The sequence below is a fragment of the Suncus etruscus genome, chromosome 12 (assembly GCF_024139225.1).
Source record: "Suncus etruscus isolate mSunEtr1 chromosome 12, mSunEtr1.pri.cur, whole genome shotgun sequence".
NCBI classification, from domain to species: domain Eukaryota; kingdom Metazoa; phylum Chordata; class Mammalia; order Eulipotyphla; family Soricidae; genus Suncus; species Suncus etruscus.
The window spans coordinates 70,393,610-70,413,707 of NC_064859.1; the positions used below are offsets into that span (position 1 = coordinate 70,393,610).

The 20,098-nt window shown below is 37.7% G+C and overlaps 1 pseudogene; it reads left to right on the forward strand.

The window, feature by feature from the left end:
- The first annotated feature begins 3,851 nt into the window (after positions 1-3,851).
- Positions 3,852-4,858, forward strand: LOC126024256 (transcriptional adapter 1-like; annotated as a pseudogene).
- The last annotated feature ends 15,240 nt before the right edge of the window (positions 4,859-20,098 follow it).

Consider the following 20,098-nt stretch of genomic DNA (forward strand, 5'->3'; position numbering starts at 1 on the left):
TATGTTAGTGTGCCTACGCAAACAAGATATAAAGCCACGTGGTGCTATCAGATATATGGGGGCATAAGAACATTTCCAACAAGACCCATGACTTGGTTCAAACATAAGTATTAAACTGAGGGATTCTTTCACACCAAATTCCATATTGAGCAGTTCACAAAGAGAAGATAAAAAACATGGGGGGGGGATCATCACTGTATAAGAAAGTATTTAGCAAAAGTTATAGCCATCAAAGTAAACACCCATAAAATGTTGAAAAGATATGTGTCCTTTTTATGCCTTTTAAAATAGTTAGGTGGGTGTTAACTCTAGGGCACCACTTTGGTCTGTGAATTAGGACTCAACAGTACTTAAGTTAGAAAGGGTAAAAAAGGAGTAATGATGATAGGAGATAAAAAAAGTTAAAGAGAAATATGAACTTATGAAGGGGTATGCAAAAGGGCAGAGTACAAAATGGACATTCTGCATACATAAAAACATAATTCAATGATAGTGAGTACTATTAATGTTTCTTGTGAGAGTACTATTAATGTACTATTATACATTATACTATTATACATTATTATGTATATACATAATATGTACTATTGCCCCCGCGCGATTGTGAAAATGTAGACTGGACAGAGATTACCAGTGCCAGCCAAACCTCCTCCTGCTAGACTCCCGGCTCCCAGGAAGGAGAGATCCTTCAAGAAGCTGGGAGACCAGAAGTTCAGAGCCCCACCCAGACCCTCCCTAAGGAGCCGCATGAATAGTGGGGGGAAGGCCTAGGGTACCTTCAAGCTCCACCAAGGGACCCAACTCACCGGCTTGCCCAGGCGTGTGGCCCGGGGAAGCCCTGGAGATCTGGAGCAAGGCGGCAGAGGGGTGCTGGGGTTACCCAAGTCCCGCACCCCCCCTAGGCCTGGCCAAGCAGGCCTCCGGCATGGCGTGGGCCTGCCAAGCCTCCTCCTGCTAGACTCCCGGCTCCCAGGAAGAGAGATCCTTCAAGAAGCTGGGAGACCAGAAGTTCAGAGCCCCACCCAGACCCTCCCTAAGGAGCCGCATGGATAGTGGGGGAAGGCCTAGGGTACCTTCAAGCTCCACCAAGGGACCCAACTCACCGTCTTGCCCAGGCGTGTGGCCCGGGGAAGCCCTGGAGATCTGGAGCAAGGCGGCAGAGGGGTGCTGGGGTTACCCAAGTCCCGCACCCCCCCTAGGCCTGGCCAAGCAGGCCTCTGGCATGGCGTGGCCTGCCAAACCTCCTCCTGCTAGACTCCAGGCTCCCAGGAAGAGAGAATCTTTTATTTTTCTAAGTTCCCATAGATGAGTGAGAATATTCTGTTTATCACTCTCCCTCTGATTAATTGAACTCAACATAATAGTCTTCAAATCCATCCATGTATGCGAAAATTTTGTGACTTCATTTTTAACAGCTGTGTAGTATCTCATTGTATAGATGTACTACTGTTTCTTTAGTCACTCATCTGTTGTAGTGCATCTGAGTTGTTTCCAGATTCTGGTTAATGTAAATAGGTCTGCTACAAATACAGGAGTACAGAGGGCATTATTGTACTGTGTTTTTGTGGTTCAAGGGTATATCCATAGAAATGGTATTGCGTGATCATATGGGAGGTTAAAGTCCAATTTTTTAAGGTACATTCATATTGTTTTCCAGAAAGGCTGGACTAGACTGCATTCCCACTAGTAGTAAATGAGAGTTACTTTCTCCCACATCCAGTGTGCCAGTCTCAGTGTTCCAAGATGATATTTCATTGTTTTTATTTGCTTCTTCCTGATGATTAGTGATGTGGAGCATTTTTCATGTGCCTTTTGGCTATCTGGCTATCTGTATTTCTTCTTTGAGGAAATGTATGTTCATTTCTTCTCTTGTTTTTTTTAATGGAGTTAAATGTTGTTTTCTTCGTAAGTTCTGTCAGTACTGTGTATATCTTAGATATAGCCCCTTATCTAATAGGTCAATAGTTTCTACCATTCCATGAGTAGTGGAATGGTATCATAGTCATTGTTTCCTTTGAAGTGCAGAAGTTTCTTAGTTTGATATAATCGCATTAGTTTATCTCTGCTTCTACTTGTTTGGATAGTGGTGTTTCCTCATTGAAGATGCCTTTAATCTCAATGTCATAAAGTGTTTTGACTACGTTTTCTTTCTGTGTACCTTATAGTTTCATATCTTAAAACCATATCAAGGTTTTAATTCATTATGATTTGAACTTAGTGCATGATGTTAGATAGATGTCTGCATTAGTTTTATTGCATGTGGCTGACCAGTTGTTCAAGCACCACTTGTTTAAGAGGCTTTCCTTTTTACATTACCTTTCTTGTACCTTTATCAAGGAGTAATTGATTGTATAACTGGGGGTCATTCTCTTAATACTCATGTCTATTCCATTGATCTGAGGGCCTATCTTTATTACAGTACCATGCTGTTTTAATGATTATTGCTTTGTAGAACAATTTAATGTTGGGGAAAGTGATGCCACCCATCTTTTTTTTCCTCAGTGTTGCATTAGCTAGTTATTACACTTGATCTTAGCCAAAAGGCCGAGAAGCAATAATCCTGTGCATTTATTGTTCCAAATGAATTTCAGGAGTATTTGATTCACTTCTTTGAAGAATATCATGGATATTCTCAGAAATATTGCATTAAATCTGTATAATATTTGGGAAATATTGCCATGTTAATGATATTAATTTTCCCAATCCATTAGCAAGGTATATGTATCCATTTCCTTGTGCCCTCTTTTATTCCTTGAAGCAATGTTTTAGTTTTCTTTGTTTAGGTCCTTTACTTCTATAATTTTACTCCAAGGATTTGTAATTTCTGTGTTGCTATTGTGCTTGGCATTGCTTTTTTAACATCTATTTCTTCTCAATCATTATTTGTATATAAGAAGGCCATAAATTCTTGTCATTAATTTTGTCATTCACAAGACCCACAAGTCAAAGATGCCAATCTTGCACTCATTGGAAGATGATTTCTCTCTAGGAAAGAGTGCCGAAGAGAAGTCCTTGCTTAATGTCCACAGGGAAATGCTCCAATCTCTTTTTCATTTTCCCTCATGTCTTTCAGGATTGCCCTCTCTCCAATCCAGGCCATACCACCTCTCTGGATCTCATGTCCCTTGGTTCTGCTCTTTTTATGTAAAATGGACTTTGAATTGAAGTGTATGTTTTTTTCCTTTTATCTCTCTGCTGCTCAAGTCCCAACTGAGCACTTAGGAGAGTAGAAAGTTGTCTTTATGCCTTATAATAAATACCCTTGCTAATTATCTTACCTTGGCTGACTAAGGGAAGTTATCAGGTATGATCTTTGCATATTTATATTATGCCTGTACATGATGTATATTAATTCACTGACATGATGAATATGTAAAGAATGAATGTGTAATGCATAAATAAATATGGTGTATAAATACAAATAGGTTTGTATTTAGGGGAAAACAAATATTAAAAAGAAGCAGATGCGACAAGGAATCTTAAAATCAGGATGGAAGCAGAAACTAGAACTGATAAAAAAAATACGTGGATACAAGATTTTTGAGCTGCTGCAGAATTTTAGAAAGTGCTCTGATATTATATTAGCAAACTTTAGTAAATAATGCAGTGATCCATTACCTAAAACTATTCTCTTATCAGGAAACTATAGAAACAACAGTATCTGCCTTCTGATGTCAAGACAGCAAGAATAAGCAATGCATCCTTTATTTCCTATTTTGGTGGTTTTTTCTTTCCTTTCTCTCAACTCCATAGCAAAAATTATGGGAGGAACATATAAACCGTGCTAGTTGCTAGTTTACCCTAGCAGCTTTCCAATAGTGGATAAAAAATAAAAATCTGTCGTGGGAGCAATGGCGACCTTTGTGAGTGACTAGCTGGAGGCGTCCAAGAACCACCTGAGCAAAGCCCTGGGAGACAACGCCAAATTACTGGGCCAACCTGAAGTTGTGGTTCAAGTAGAAGATCAGCAAAGAAGAGTTTGACCAAAAGGCTCACCAGCTTCTCACCCAGGGAAACATCCATTTCCACAAAGATTTCCTCCTGGCCATCCTCAAATTTTGGTGTCTACATCAGAAGGTGCTGGATCTTTGCCGTGGACGGGAGGTTCTGCAACAAAGACAAGAAAATCCAAAGGCAAGAAGAAATGCTCATTTGTCCTCCAGAAGTTTGATCATATATTCCAGCCACAAAACCCCCTGTCGGAAGACCAGCAGTTTGTGGCCAAGGACCCCCAAGATAAGATGACTTGAAGCTTTGCACCCATATGATGCTACTGCCCACACAGGGCCAGCTGGAGGGGAGAATGATTGTGACAGTTTAACAGCACGGGATAGACAATGTCACAGAGGACCCTGTCTCAGCTGTTGTCTAAGCTGTAGAGAGCCACTTAAAGGACATCCTGGCATTGGTGGTGTCCAGAAGGAAGGCCTTCCACGTACTAGATGGCCACATCAAGTATGCCTTTGGCAGCAATGTCACACCGCAACCCTACCTAAGAACAGCATGGTGGCCTACAACACTCTGATAGATAACCCCCTAGTCTTGTCTGGGCCCTACTGTGGATGAAACCCCATGCCCCAGGCATCCTCCAATGACTCCTGGGCTCCTGCAGGTATGCTCTAGGGACATGCTCCCCTTCTAACTGCCTCCCGTCAATATGTCAACATATACACTTCAGGTGTACCGGCAGGTGATCCCCACACACACTGTGTACATCCTCAACATCGAGTTGATCATCATCAAGCTCTAGCACCAAGCATACGAGGAGGGGCAGCTGCAGTTCCTAGAGGCCGGAGAGCCAGCAGACATGGGCATGGGTGGGGACCACATCTCACCATCTGGAGTAGAGTGGGAATAAAATAATCTTTTCTATGGAAATATAGAGAACATTCTGGGCTGCTGCTGGGAAGCTGAGAACCTGGCTCAGAGAAGGATGTCTGTCTGTCTGTCTGTCTGTCATCTGTCTGTCAATGACTCTGGTCAGGGCCTGTGAGAAGCCAACACCAGCCAGTAGCAGGGATGTAACTCTGCATCCCTTCCTAATAGCAGAACAGCTTCTGGATTTAGGAGTGCTCTTTTGGCCACAGAGCCAAGTGCAAACTCTCTACCCTTCTCCAGATGCTCTGGCATTAATTTGGAATGACCAGTGTTGACTAAAAAAAAAAAAAATACCTCCATGCATGACCAGTTTAATTTTTAACCGGTAGATCTGAGTCACTCTTAAAAATCCATTACAGTCCCATAGGAAATGACTTTGTTGTTTGTTTGTTTTTTGTTTTTTGGACCATGTTTCAGGGATTCCTCCTGGCTCTCTACTCAGAAGTCACTCCTGGCAAGCAAAAGACCTTATGGGATGCTGGGGATCAAACCAGGGTATGTCCCAGGTTGACCAATGCAAGGCAAATGCCCTACTACGGTGCTATAACTCTGGCCTCAGGAAACTTGATCTTAAGCGCCATAAACACATTAAATTCCTATCTATACATTCAGAACCAAAATATATATATATTTTTTGGATTTTGGACCACACCCGGCGGTGCTCAGGGGTTACTCCTGGCTGTCTGCTCAGAAAAAGCTCCTGGCAGGCACGGGGGACCATATGGGACACTGGGATTCGAACTAACCACCTTTGGTACTGGATCGGTTGCTTGCAAGGCAAACACCGCTGTGCTATCTCTCCGGGCCCAGAACCAAAATAATTTAAATGAAAACTCTTGAAATGTAACTGACCTTATAAGATTCTTTCCATAAGCCAAATTTTTCTTCTTGTTTACTTGCCTAAGGATTTTGCCTGTTCCTTATACTTGTTTTTTTAAAACTCCAAACAAATGTGGTTATTTCCCTAACCTTGTGACATATCCTATTTTTATCATTTCAAATGATATGATGAAAAAACTTCTGTTAAGCAGTATTACCCAATAGCTAAATTTGTCTTTGCTTTCCACTTAATAGTGTTGGTGGGCATCGTAGCAGGTTTATGTGGCAGTCTAAACACTTATGTAGATAATGTATATATGGTTCAGTATCTAGATTGGTGTACTTGAATTTGTATTTTAACTGTGACAAATAAACCTTTGGGAAAATATTCTAACAAATCTATAATCTTGAATATATTGGAATAAAATGTACTTAAAATTGTATTTAAAAATTTAACTTAACATAGAGTACAAATAAAAAATGATCAGACTTAAACACCAAATCCAAAGCCAAGGACAACAGAATTGATACCCAATCTACAACAAGCTAGACACAGAGGAAACCACTTATACTAGCAGCCCAGGGGGCTAAGGAAGGGTATATGGGATGTATGCTGGGATCATGGGCAGAAGGAGGACAACATTGATGGTGGAAATGCCCCTGATTCAATGTCACTATGCACCTAAAATATTACTGTGAAAGATTTGTAATCCACTGTGATCAAAATAAAAATTAAAAAATATTGAACTTAAAAATTTGGAGGTTATTTATCTATTTTGTCTAACATTTATGATGCTACCAACATACCCACATAGGAGAAATCAAGCCAAATTTTAAATCAGCTATATCAAAAATAAAGTGTATTTTATTTGTATTTCAAGTTAATTCAATTACAACAGCAATTAAGTAGTTTAAGAGACATTAACCTCTTCATAATTAAGTCATGCATAAGTTCTGCCCCTTCCTTCCCTTTCAAATACTACTAAAGATTGAAAGGAACAGCTTCAAAGCTATTAGATTTGGGGTTTGTTTTGTTTTCTTTTTGAGAGACCAGAAAGGATCACATCCTTCTATGTCCAGGGCTTACTCCTGGCTCTGTACTCATGGATAAATCCTTAGGGGCTCAGGAGACCAATTTTGGTGCTAGAGATTGAACATGGGTTGGCTTCACACACACACACACACACACAAAATATCATAACCACTGTACTGTCTCTTTAGCCTCCCTTAGAAGCTTTTTTAATGTGAAACAACATGCATTCTGTTTCTTTTCAATAATTTATTTCCTCTGGTTTTTAAATGTATACAATTAAGAAAAGGCAAATCTTTATTACCTCTAAGACTATCCCCTTGAGTTTGATATAGTTTAATTAAAACCTTTTTCTAAAACTTTTCATGGGGATGTGAAGATAGTACAGTGGGCGAGGTGCTTGTCTTGCATGCACTCTACCAGGTTTTACATTTTCTGAAATAGAGTTGGACCCCAAGCACAGTGGCTGAAGTTAGTTTGTGGAGATGCGGGTCCACCTTTGCTTTTCCTATAGTTAGGTGGTGTCTTACATGACTCTGAAGACCAGGTTGAGAAACTCCGGAAAGCCTATACAGGCTTTCTGACAGCTGCTCCTACACTCCTCCAGAGACAAGCTGAAAGCACTTCTCTTGCTGATCATAGTTAATCAGCTGCTACATGTGCAAGTCAAGCTGCTTTGTGTCTCTGACTTTATCTTTCCTTAGTGGCAACTTCTCCTAGTCCTACTCATATTTGTAGTCACAATGATTTTCTTTTCCTGTCTTTCCTCAGACCTGGCGATTATTAGTTACATCCTGTCCTTAGGAAACTGGCCTCCAGCTGCTCGCCGAGAAGTAGAGAAGCCTCTGTCAGCCTCTAAGGGTCACTTCATTACATAAAATCTCCACATACTCTTCAGGGAAGATCCTGTGTGGAAGTTAAGAGAGGAAGAAGAGCTCTGGAGATTTTGTGACTTTGTCCCTTTGCACAAGTTTAGCCAGACCATAAAAACTTGTTGCTAATAGGCATTAGCTCATTCTCAGTAGCAAATACAATCTATCTTTAATAACAAGCAATTTCTGAAAATTTAGTTTCCAGCCATTACCAGTATGAGTGCCTCAAGTTTATAAGCTAGAAAAGCCAGGGTCCCTATAGAGCCACAAATTTTCATTCTAGAAGAATTCTCCTTTCTAGGAGAACAAATTCATCTCAATCTTAAGAAAGCTACCTAATCATAGAATGAGGTCGATTTTACCTAATGTATTGCAAGTGAGTCCAGTCATTCTAAGACTGTGAGGGCAGGGGGTGACAACTCAAGTTAAGGGTCTCTACATGCTGATGCAGTGATGACAGAGCAGAGAAAGGCTTTCACATCAATGTTTTGACCAATTGCATCAACTCCACTAAGGCAATTTGTCTGAGCTATTTTCAGCACAGATCTAAAAACTATAAAGTTGGGGCCTGAGAGTAGCACAGTAGTAGGGAGTTTGACTTGCATGAGATGACTCAGGACTGACAGTGGTTCTAATCCCGGCATCCCATATTGGCTCCTGTGACTGCCAGGAACTATTTCTGAGTGAAGAGCCAGGAGTAACCTCTGAGCACCACTGGTTTTGACCCAAAACAAAAAAATATTAATAATAAATAAATAATAAAACTATAAGATTACTTGAGGAATCAGACTACAAAGATAAAGATCTTAGCATTCTCTGGTTTAAAATATAGAATGAATTGTTTTCTCTTCACCAAACCATTCATGAAAACTCTTTTCCAAAGTTTTTTTAAATTAACTCTTAGCTGACTTTCCCATTGAGCCACATTTGAATAAAATACTAAGCACTATTGATGATAGTTTCAATGAGTAATTCATTTTTTAATTTTGTAATTAAATCATAACAGTCTTTCAAATGACTCCAATTAGGTATAATTCTTTGTCTCTTCCTTCTACCCCCAGGAGTGTTGGGGCCACAACTGATGATGCTCAGGGCTTACATCAGCTCTGTGTTCAGAGATCACATCTCATAGTCTTTGGAAGACCATAAGCATTATCAAAAATTAAATCCAGGATGACTGCTTGTAAGGCAAATGCCTTAATCCTTGTATTATCTCTACAGAACTAAAATAAGGTTGCAATTTACAAATGTGTGGTTTTTTTCCTTGGTTTACTTCAGGGTTACACTTGGCAGTTTTCTGGACTTGCTTTTGGTTCTATACATATACACTCCCAGAAGCACCAAGAATCAAACCTGGATCAACCATACACAAGCTTTACCTTCTATGCTATTATGCTCTCTTTATGAGTATAAGTGACATTTTTTAATGTGTAAATCATGATAAGGATATGATAGAAAATGCAACTTGACCCACTCCTGGTAAAAGTATAAATTTTCAAAAGCTGTGGGTTTTTTTTTTTAAGTCAGGTTGAAAATTTGTTTCAAGAGTCTGAAACATATTATTCAGATTGCATTAATTCAAGGAATAAAATTTGAAGAAATAACAAGAAAGTTACAGGTCATTGTTTTGTGCATGAAGGCATTCATATAAAATAATGTAAATTAAACCAATTTTACAGCAGAGAATATGCTAAATATATTTTATATCCACATGATGAAATAGCACGCAATCACAAATATTGCTTATTCATGAGACAAATAGATTAATAAAAATATCAGTGCTGTAGATAAGTAGTGAAATTCAATGTATAATAAATATTGGATTTTCTAACATAAAGGAATTTTAACAATGTTAAATTTCCTATATAAATGGAAGTAAGTTATCTATCATTATATTTTTCCTGATGGATTATACACACATATGTAATATACACCTATATGGTATGCATATATGTACAAAACAATTATATTGCATTAAAATGTATGTTCGTAGACTTATATTTAGGTACATCAAATATATTTTATATCAATAAATAAAACTATATTCATAATTCACTATATAAAATATATTACCTAATTAGGAGAAAATCATGAAAATACCTGGTGATACTGTGAACATAATAGTAGCCTTATCTAGTTTTCTTAAAGATATAGATTAGCAATTTGTCTACACAAAATCAGAATATAAATGTATATGATTGCCTATGTAAAAGGCTTAATGAATAAAATTACATATAAACTTAACCATCTTAATAAAGATGATATTTTCAAGGTAAATAATTGAACATCTTAATAATATATAAAGTTTTTACAAATTAATAAAAATATATAAGCAATTCATTTTTAAATAACATACAATATTAAAAATAATATAAATAAGAAATACATGAAAAGACAGTGCACATAAGAAATACAAATTTTAACATTCAAAGGGAAAATCATGCTTAATTTTTCTTATAAAAATGCATCAAATATTTTAAACTTATAGTTTTATTTCTTTCTTTCATAGGAACAAACATTTAAAAGATGACTATTAGGAGCTGGAGAGAGAGTACAGCAGGTATGGAGCTTCCCTCTTCTGAAGACAGCCAGGGTTTCATCCCAACATTCATATGGTCTCCTAAGCACCAAATAGGAATGATTCCTGAGTTCAGAATAAAGAAAAACTCCTAAATATCATCAGGTGTGACCATCCCCCCAAAAGATGAATAATATACATATGAGAAATGAGATAATAAAGTGGTATTCAATATAATTTGACATAATTAGATCCTCAAAAACATGTTGATGGAAATATCTCCACTCATGAAATTTTATTTTCATATCCATGTCCACAAAGTTGTTTCTTCAAATATCTTTATTCATTTATCATTTCCAGTGAGTAAATATCATGAAACAAAAATCTAAAATCAAGGACAAGGTGAAACTAATTAAGTGCATATACTTTATATGTAAATAACAAATGCAATGGTTAATGTGGGGCCAACTACAAATATACACTGTTAATAGAGTGTTTCTATAACAAAGAAGACAATTGATAGACACTATCAATTCATTCACATATAGAATTCTTTGTCTTTCTCTTGACCCTCTAGAATAGCAGGTGTTTCTGGTGGGGAATGGTCTTCCTCTTCCTGTTGACTAAGACCAAGGCTTTTCTCTCTTGGGTCCTCTGTCATCCTGTAGGATCTCAGTCTTCTGGAGTGCAGCTATTGGCTGTGTACACAGCAATCTGCACGTGGCCTGAGACAAGAAGACCCCACCTAACTTCCACTGACATTTTATGGGTCCCCCTACAGACCCATACCTCCAAAGAAAACAGGAACTCTAATTTCACCCTGTGTCCAGGATTGATGAGCAATGAGAAATCTCTGGCATACACAATTCCTTCCATATTCCAACTATTCTTTAAGATGAGGAAATAAACAGTTGACCCTCCCCCATCTCCTATTAATATTGTCCTATTTCTGTACTTCTAGGCTTCTTTGCACCAGGGGAATCAACTGTTTCTTTGAGTTTCAGAAGGTTTCCGGAAGCACATTGCCAGAGGTATTAGATTGCATAAGCCTAGGATTGTCATATAATCTCAAGAGAACAGGTGGAAAAACCCTGAACTGGGATTTGACATTCAACCAAACCAGGTATGTAGCAACCAAATCAAATTTAATTTAAAAACAATTCAAAAACTAAAGAACCTGCTTAGTTCCTCAGTTTATATAAAACATGCTATTTATTTTTCATAAAACAATGGAAAATAAATAGAAAAACATATCAGTTAAAGTAAAAGATGTAGCCCAAAGAAGTCATGCAACAACTAAAACTCAAGAAAAAAATAGGGCCAAAGTTAAATAAATATAATCTACCACTTAAGTATCTATACTCTCTAAACTATAAGAAAAATATACACCATCTGAAATCTATCTCCACTTAGTATTAAAAAAAATCTCTAATGGAATATTTGTCTGTTTTTTGGTCACAAATGGCTGTACACAGAGCTTCTTCCTGATTCTGTACTCAGAAGTAACCATTACAGATACTCAGATAGGTGCAAAGGCTTTAACTGGAGTCTGAGAGGAATAAAGCAAATATATAAATCCCTGTACTATCTCTCCAGCCCCTGGACATTCTTTAATTATGTTAGAATGTTTCCTTTCAGCTATAAAGAAAATATTAGAAATAACATTGAAAATAATTTTGCTTTTAATACCCCGATACCTGGGATTCAGGGGCTATTTTTGACTCTGTTTGGAGATAGCTCTCAAAGGTGTTGACCATGATGTACCAAGGATCAATTCTGGACTCAGCATACAAAACATCTGTTCAAACCATTTGTAGTGTCTCTCTGGTTTCTTAAATATAAGTTTGTGTTTAGCGTCTGTGTGAATTAGAGAGCAGAAAGTAATCTCCAAGGAGGTATTAGTGATTTGCAGCCAAGGGTCTACTGAGACAGTGAGCAGCCCTCAAGGTAGATGTAGGGACCTAAAAATTGGTATCGATATAGAGGTAGATTTCCAGAGCCAGCAAGACAAACCAGAGAAGACAGTCATGGAGTGCGAACCTCAATGTATTCCTAAATGTATTCCTCAATGTATTTAAAGGAAATATATTCCTGAAACTGGATATATTTGTACAAAGAAATATGTACTTCTTTAATTTTCATATATTCCCCTTATTATGAGATCTATCACACAAATTATGAGAAGACTGGAAAAGGTTGTGTTTATAGCTTCTCTTTTGCTTTTATGTTTTTTCTAAAAGAGCACTTTTATAAACTGAAATTTTAGCACTAAGTAAATACAATATTAAATATATTCTAAGAAAAAGACTGGGAAATAATACACACAAATATTGATCCTGGCTATCTGGGGGTAATAGAATTTTGAGTGATTTCATAGTTCTTTAGACTACCTTGGTTTTATATAATTTTAGAGCAAAGAAAAACTAATAAATGTTATTGAAAGTCTAGAGAGCTATCTAGTCAGAAATTAAGCAATATTGCAGATCATGAACAGCTTACACTCACTAAATTCAATACATATCATAGCCACACTCTGGCTAGACATTTCCACCAGGACAATGAGAGAAAGACCTGTACTAATTGTGCCACCAAGGAGCATACCACTAATGCCCTGTCCAAATTATGCTGTGGTTCACTCTTGTAGTATCACAGTCTCTGTGAGGTGTCCAAAGTGTAAAACATTGTGTACTATAAAACTTGTCCTATGAAATCAAAATTTTGTGAGTAGATTAAAAATCCATTAGCCCACACAATGCTAAAAATGCTAAACACTCAGCAGAGGTAAAAGAGTGGTCAGTGCTAAATAATTAATCTAAAAGCCCTGTGCATGTTAAACTACCTTTTCCACTTTACAGATGAGAGCATTTTCAACAGGTTTGTCCTTCATTTATCTAGACAATAATTACAAAAGCTTACAATCTAATTCCAGATTCAAATCTCTTTCCTCTACTTTTCCATATCTCTATAATGGACTCCCATCAAGAGGAATGTTATTGTCTTTCTTTTTTTTTTTTTTTTTTTGTTTTTTTTTCGGGCCACACCCGTTTTGATGCTCAGGGGTTACTCCTGGCTAAGCGCTCAGAAATTGCCCCTGGTTTGGGGGGACCATATGGGACGCCGGGGGATAGAATCGCGATCCTTCTTTGGCTAGCACTTGCAAGGCAGACACCTTACCTCTAGCGCCACCTCACCGGCCCCATGTTACTGTCTCTTTAAACAGAGCGAGCTGACGTGGACTTCAGAGAGATTCATCTAAATCAATCCCTTGATATAGGCATGAATTTCTGATCCTCCATACATATCCCAACATTGCTTAAGTCACCACGACAAATTTCCGCTGACATCCATAAATAGCTCCATCAAGGAACCAAGAGATGCAACACACCATGCATACTGACACCACACAAACCCACACAGTAATAATACAAATTTCATAGGGAGTTAGTGGGTTTGGTCTCTCTAGACCAAAAGTTTAGAGAAACAATGGGTGCTCCTGTTTTAAGCCCAAAGCAAAAGAACTTCATGATAGAAAAAGAAGTAAGAGCATATATACTCAGAGAACACAAGAAAAACAATTACTGAGGTATCTGAAAAACAGCTAAAACCTTAATAGAACCATGAATAAAAGGTATATTGGAGGGCATAAAGGGACTTAAAAAATTAACTAAAGGAGGAGCCAGAGAGATAGCACAGCGGGAGGGCGTTTACCTTACAAGCAGCAGACCAAGGACCAATGGTTGATCGAATCCCGGCATCCTATATGGTTCCTCATACCTCTCAAGAGCAGAGAGTCAGGAGTAACCTCTGAGCATCACCGGGTGTGGCCCCGCCAAAAATAAAATAAAATAAATAAAAAATCAATAAACAAAAGAAATCTTGTGAGAAGCCTTGAAGGGATGAAAATCGTGCAGAGTACAATACCCAGCAAACTAACCATCTAGCCCTGAACTGTCAGTTTCTATAAGCTATACTGCCGGTTCCTGTAGGGGCCAAATTACTTCTAGCATCTCTAGAAGTTACCATCTGGTTGCTTACTGAGCACATTTCAGGAGGCCCCAAAGCAATAACAACAATAATAAAAATAGACCAATGTTAAAGACCTGCTTGTAGGTTTGCATTTTAAGAAGCAATATTTTAATAGATGTAAAATTATATAATTATCATTATAAACATGTATCTTTAAAGTGCCTTTGTAATTATAATGATGTTTTCAACATTATTCCCTTCAAAGTCACAGGAAGAGTTTGACTTTGATAAAGACTATAAATAATTAGATATTCATCTGCCAAATAGTTTAATAATTCAACTACCATATACATGCTGAGAAGTAAATTTGAAAATGACCTTTGTTAGAGAGAAAGCAGTAAATAAATTAAATTTTATATATTCTCAGCTAATGGTTTTGATTGAAGAGGCTGATCTTCGGGCTGCTGTATGAGCTTACCCCAGATATTTCTTACTCTGCTGTACATTATTCAATATTTATTTCATGTTGTATATTATTTTCATTTCTGTGCCCTAAACCCAGAATTTTCTTCACTTCTTATGTAGACTCATCTTAAATCTGTCCTTCCTTTGATATGAAAAGCTAGTGTTCCAGTTATCAAACTTTATATTTTCTTACTGATCTAATTACATGATATAGCCTTGAAAATAAAATCTGTGCTTATGAGGAATTGACTAGTTACTCTGTGTAACACAAATACAATTTCTCTGTGCAACACATATTCAATGTAACAGGAAACGGAGACGCCAAAGATAGGAACCACAGGCTCTGAATTTGTTGGAGAAGACATAATGGGGAAAATATTTTTAGCTCTCTAGACTTTTCATGTTCCTCAAAATACCCCCATGCAGTCAGCTACTTTCAATTAGGTTTGACACATCATGCAAACCTGCAGTCTGGTGATTTTAGCACTGAAGTTTTAATTTGCTCATGTGAAAAGTTTTTAATATGATTGTTAGGAGAAAATTATGTATTTTTTGCTACACATATGACTCGTAGTTTCTGAGAGGCTTTGTTTAGGCCAGGGGTCTCAAACTCGCTGCCCACGGACCAGACCTTTTGCGGCCCTCCATACAACATTTTGTGGCCCGTGGCCGGCCTTCAAATATCGCAGTATTTGCAATTATTCGCTTACCAAATAATCGCAATAAAAATTGCACTGGTAAGAAAAAAATTGCATTAAACATTCGCATACCCCCAGCAGTTCCGTTCGGGGTATGCAAATGTTTAATGCGATTTCTTGTGATTTTCTTTCTTACTAATGCGATTTTTTATTGTGAATATTCGGTAAGCGAATAATCGCGAATACTTTGCGCCTAGCGCAGAAGACGTCATTTCTGCTGCTCCTGCCCGCTGTCCCTTGCATTATTGGAGACCTAAGGGAGAGAAGGAAGATAAGTTTATTATAGAATTAGATTTTGTCATAACTTCATCATGACTTCATCAAAGCCTGCAGTGAAGAGAAAGATTGATGACGAGCACAGACAATTTCAGGAAAAGTGAAAGACACAGTATTTCTTTGTTGAGCACAGGGGCATCCCCACATGTCTTATTTACTCAGAGAAAGTTGCAGTGCACAAGGAATACAACTTGAAACGCCATTATTCAACTAAACATGCTGAGGATTGTGCAAAATATCAAGGAAATGAGAGAGCCAAGCGGGTTGCCAGTCTTAAAGCATGTCTAATGAGGCAACAAGATTTCTTCAAGAAAGCAACCAAAGAGAATGTTGCATCAGTCGAAGCTAGTTACATGGTCAGTGAGATGATTGCTAAGGCAGGGAAACTATTCACAGAAGGAGAGTTTGTTGAAAAATGCATGTTACAGGCTGCAAGTATTATCTGTCCGGAAAATAAAGGTAAGTTTAGTCTTTCTGCCAAACACTGTGGCAGAGTGCATTTCTGACATGTCAAGTGACATTTATCAACAACTGTGTGAGAAAGCCAAATGTTTTGATGCATACTCAGTTGCTCTTGACCAGGGCACAGATATAACAGACACTGTGCAGCTCACAATTTATGTCCGTGGTGTTGATTGCAATTTTGAATTGACAGAGGAGCTGCTCACAATAATTCCAATGCATGGCCAGACCACTGCTAATGAGATATTTTGGCATCTCTGTGATGCCATTGAGAATGCAGGTTTGCCATGGAAGAGGTTTGTTGGAATAATAACTGATGGAGCGCCATCGATGACAGGGAGGAAAAATGGACTGGTGGCACTTGTTCACAAAAAACTCGAAGAGGAGGGTGTAGAGAAGGCCACTGCTCTTCACTGCATTATCCATCAGCAGGCCCTTTGCAGTAAATGCCTGCCATGTAACAATGTGACATCTGTTGTTGTGAAATGCATCAACCAAATCAGATCCAGGGGCTTAAAGCACAGGAGGTTCCGTGCTTTTTTTGAGAAAATGGAGACAGAATATGGAGATGTGCTCTATTTCACCGAGGTACATTTACTCAGCAGAGGAAATGTCCTGAAAAGAATTTTTGAATTGAGAGAAGTGAAAGCCTTCATGGAGAAGGATGGGAATGCTGTTTCTGAGTTGAGTGATCACAAATGGCTCATGGACTTAGCTTTTCTTTTTGACATCACACATAAGCTGAATGTACTAAACAAGATGTTACAAGGCCCAGGGCAGCTTAACAGTGCTGCCTATGACAACATGAGAACATTCTCCACAAAACTTGTGTTATGGAAATCCCAGCTCTCTCAGACAAACCTTTGCCATTTCCCAGCATGCAAGAACTTGTGGATGCAGGCATACCATTCAGTAGTGAGAAATATGTTGATGCTATTTTTAAGCTAGAGAAGGATTTTGATCACAGATTTGCAGATTTCAAAAAGCACAGAGCCACTTTCCAAATTTTTGTGGACCCCTTTTCCTTTGATGTACAAGATGCCCCTCCTGTGCTTCAAATGGAGCTCATTGACCTGCAATGCAACTCTGATCTCAAAGCCAAGTTCAGGGAGATTAGTGGAAAAGCAGACATGCATGGGCAATTTTTGAGAGAATTGCCCCCCAGCTTCCCTGAGCTTTCCCGAATGTTCAAGAGCACCATGTGCCTTTTTGGGAGCACATATTTATGTGAAAAGTTATTCTCCACATTGAACTTCAATAAGTCAAAATACAGGTCTAGACTTAATGATGATTATCTTCAAGCCATACTGAGGGTCTCAACTGCTTCCTCTCTAAAGACAAATGTGGTTCAGATTTGTGAGAAGCACTGTCAAGTCTTTGGCAGCAAGAAATAGGCAAAATATGCCATGTTCAGAAGAACTGTTCATGATCTTCACTCAATGTTCTTTTCATGTTCAGAAGAAATAATTAAAACTGTTAATAATGACGTTTGAGGACTATTTCTTTGTGAAATTCCTTATGCGGCCCTGTCTCACCTCGACTTTGCCTCCTGCGGCCCCCAGGTAAATTGAGTTTGAGACCCCTGGTTTAGGCACTTATAAACTATTGTTTATACAATCTTATAAACCATTGTTTATACAATCTTATAATAAAATATACCATCAAAGTAAAACCATAGTGTTAAGAACATAGTTTATTTAAATTCCATCAATATTATTTGTATAATATGCATTGTGTAAACCTTAGAGTTCCTAAATATTGGACAAATGGATTGTATTCAATGTCTCTTGAAAGAATGGTCTTAATATATAAAAATTGGGTAATTTCTGATTTGCTGTGTATATGTGTTTTCCCATGTTTTTGTTTTTCTTGCTGTTGAGCTAACTTTGTGATGGTCAGTAAATTCCCTTTTTATTATTGAACAAATAGAATTGAACCCCAAAGCTAAGGTTATTCTCTTGCTGAGATGGGAATTTAGCTGAAGAGATGAGAAAATAAACCAACAATGGAATTTACACATAAGCAATGCCAACAAGGCAAGCAAAGATGATATCAGGTAAGCAGTCTGGAAAGAAAACATACTTAGCTGAAATAGCAAATGAGTAAAAGAATACTGGGAACCTGGAAAGAGAGCAAAGAGAAATGTATTCAGTGTTCCTATCAAAGACAGCCAAAAGATATGAGAGCATGATGCTCAGGAGGTACAAAGTATAATTAGAAAATATAATGTAGAAAGTATTTGGTGTTGAATAAAAGGAAATTATTTGTTTTCCAAATTTTGACTTTAATCTCCACTTTCTAGCATAAAATATTATATCATTTTAATATAAAATATAATCATCTCCTTCCCCAGGACTTAGCAATATATTGTAAATTCCCATATCTCTCCAGTGAAATTTGAACTTAGTTCCCTCAAGTAATCAAGTCAAAATGGTGACTAGGTTGACTTTTAGTTCTCCAAATATGAACCACAGAAAGAATTAAACTTTATTATATTGCACAAAACTTAATTGATGCTACCCTGGGCCATGGTTCCCTAGGCTATGTCCCCTTATGAATATGGACAGACTAAGAGAATATAGTTTACTCATTCTGATCCTATCTCTGCCAAGGGTAGGAATTTTATAAAGAAGCTTATTTTTGAAAAGCACAGAATATGTATTGTTTGTTTCTTTAACTGACTTTATAGCTACTACTGGTTAGGCAGGACACTCATAAGGAAAGATTTTAGAGCTTGACTCTTTTAGGGAAGCAGGAATAGGAAAGAATTCAGAAGAGGAATCTCAGATGTGCTAAACATCAGAACAACATATGAGTCTCCTTAATTCTAAGTAACTTTCTCCCTCTCCAATAGTCTTGTCCTATGGTGATTCAAAACTTCAAAACAAATTAAATGACTCAATTCAAGATGTTAAGGGAAACAATTTATTATGAGGAAAGGTCATTTTAGATAATAAATAATAAATCAGTCTGAATTTTCTACATTAAGAAGGAAAAGTGGCATCAGTATGAGAAAGGCTTAGAAGAGATAGGAGTTTTTTCATGTGATCAGATAGCGACAGTCCAAGCCGGAAACCCAGATCCCAGATCCCAGATCCCAGATCCCATAGAATGCCACAGTTCCCTACAACAGCACCAGAAATTAAACTCCTCAGGGAGTTCCTAATACAGCTCTGGCAACCAACTTGCCCCAGGTTGATACAACATCCTGTCAATGAGGAAATAGCAATAACTTAGTCTAAGAACAGGTTCCCCTACCTCACCACCTAATGGTAAGATGAAATCAGAAGACACTCCATCCTTTGATCTGTGCAAAAACCAAGATCACTAATTACAGAAGACTAACTTTGACAACTGTGACTGGGTAGATTCTTTCCTGGGACCAATAAGAAAAAACCTAGCCTAGGCTTCAGCTTAGGATTTGTACAAAAACCAAGATCTCTAATTCCAGAGGTCTGACTTTGACAACTGCTACTGAGCAGAAATCCTGGAACCAGAGAAAGACTGTATCCTAGACTTTATCCTAGGATCTGTGCAAATACCAAGATCTCTAATGGCAGAAGACTGATTTTAACAACCACAACTGAGCAGAACATTTCCGGACACAAAAAAATACGATGTTGGGGTTCGAAAATAGCATGTCTGAAGCCTAGAGCCTGTAGTTCCCATGACATTATGCTTCAAGAGTAGAGAAGCCCTGTATCTCTTAGGCCAAAGGAATTCTTTTTCTAATTTCCCTAATACTTCCTGTGCCAATGCAAAACACACACACACACACACACACACACACACACACACACACAACCTCGCCACATCAACCCTCCTTCCTTTTTTATTCTTCTTGTTATTATTGTTCAATTATTGTTTATTGTTGCTGTTGGGTTTTGTTGTTGTTTGTTTTTGTTTGTTTTTCCTTTCTTCTTTTAAGTTGATATTGATAGCTCCTAGACAGACTCCTCCCAGCTTTTTTTTTCTTTTTATTCCTTTCTTTTTTTTTCCCAACAGAACTAGAGAACTTGAATTATCTTGTTCTGCCTCATAAACTGAGGGAGAAAAAAGTGGATGCTCAGGAGGTACAAAGTATAATTAGAAAATATAACGTAGAGATTCTTTG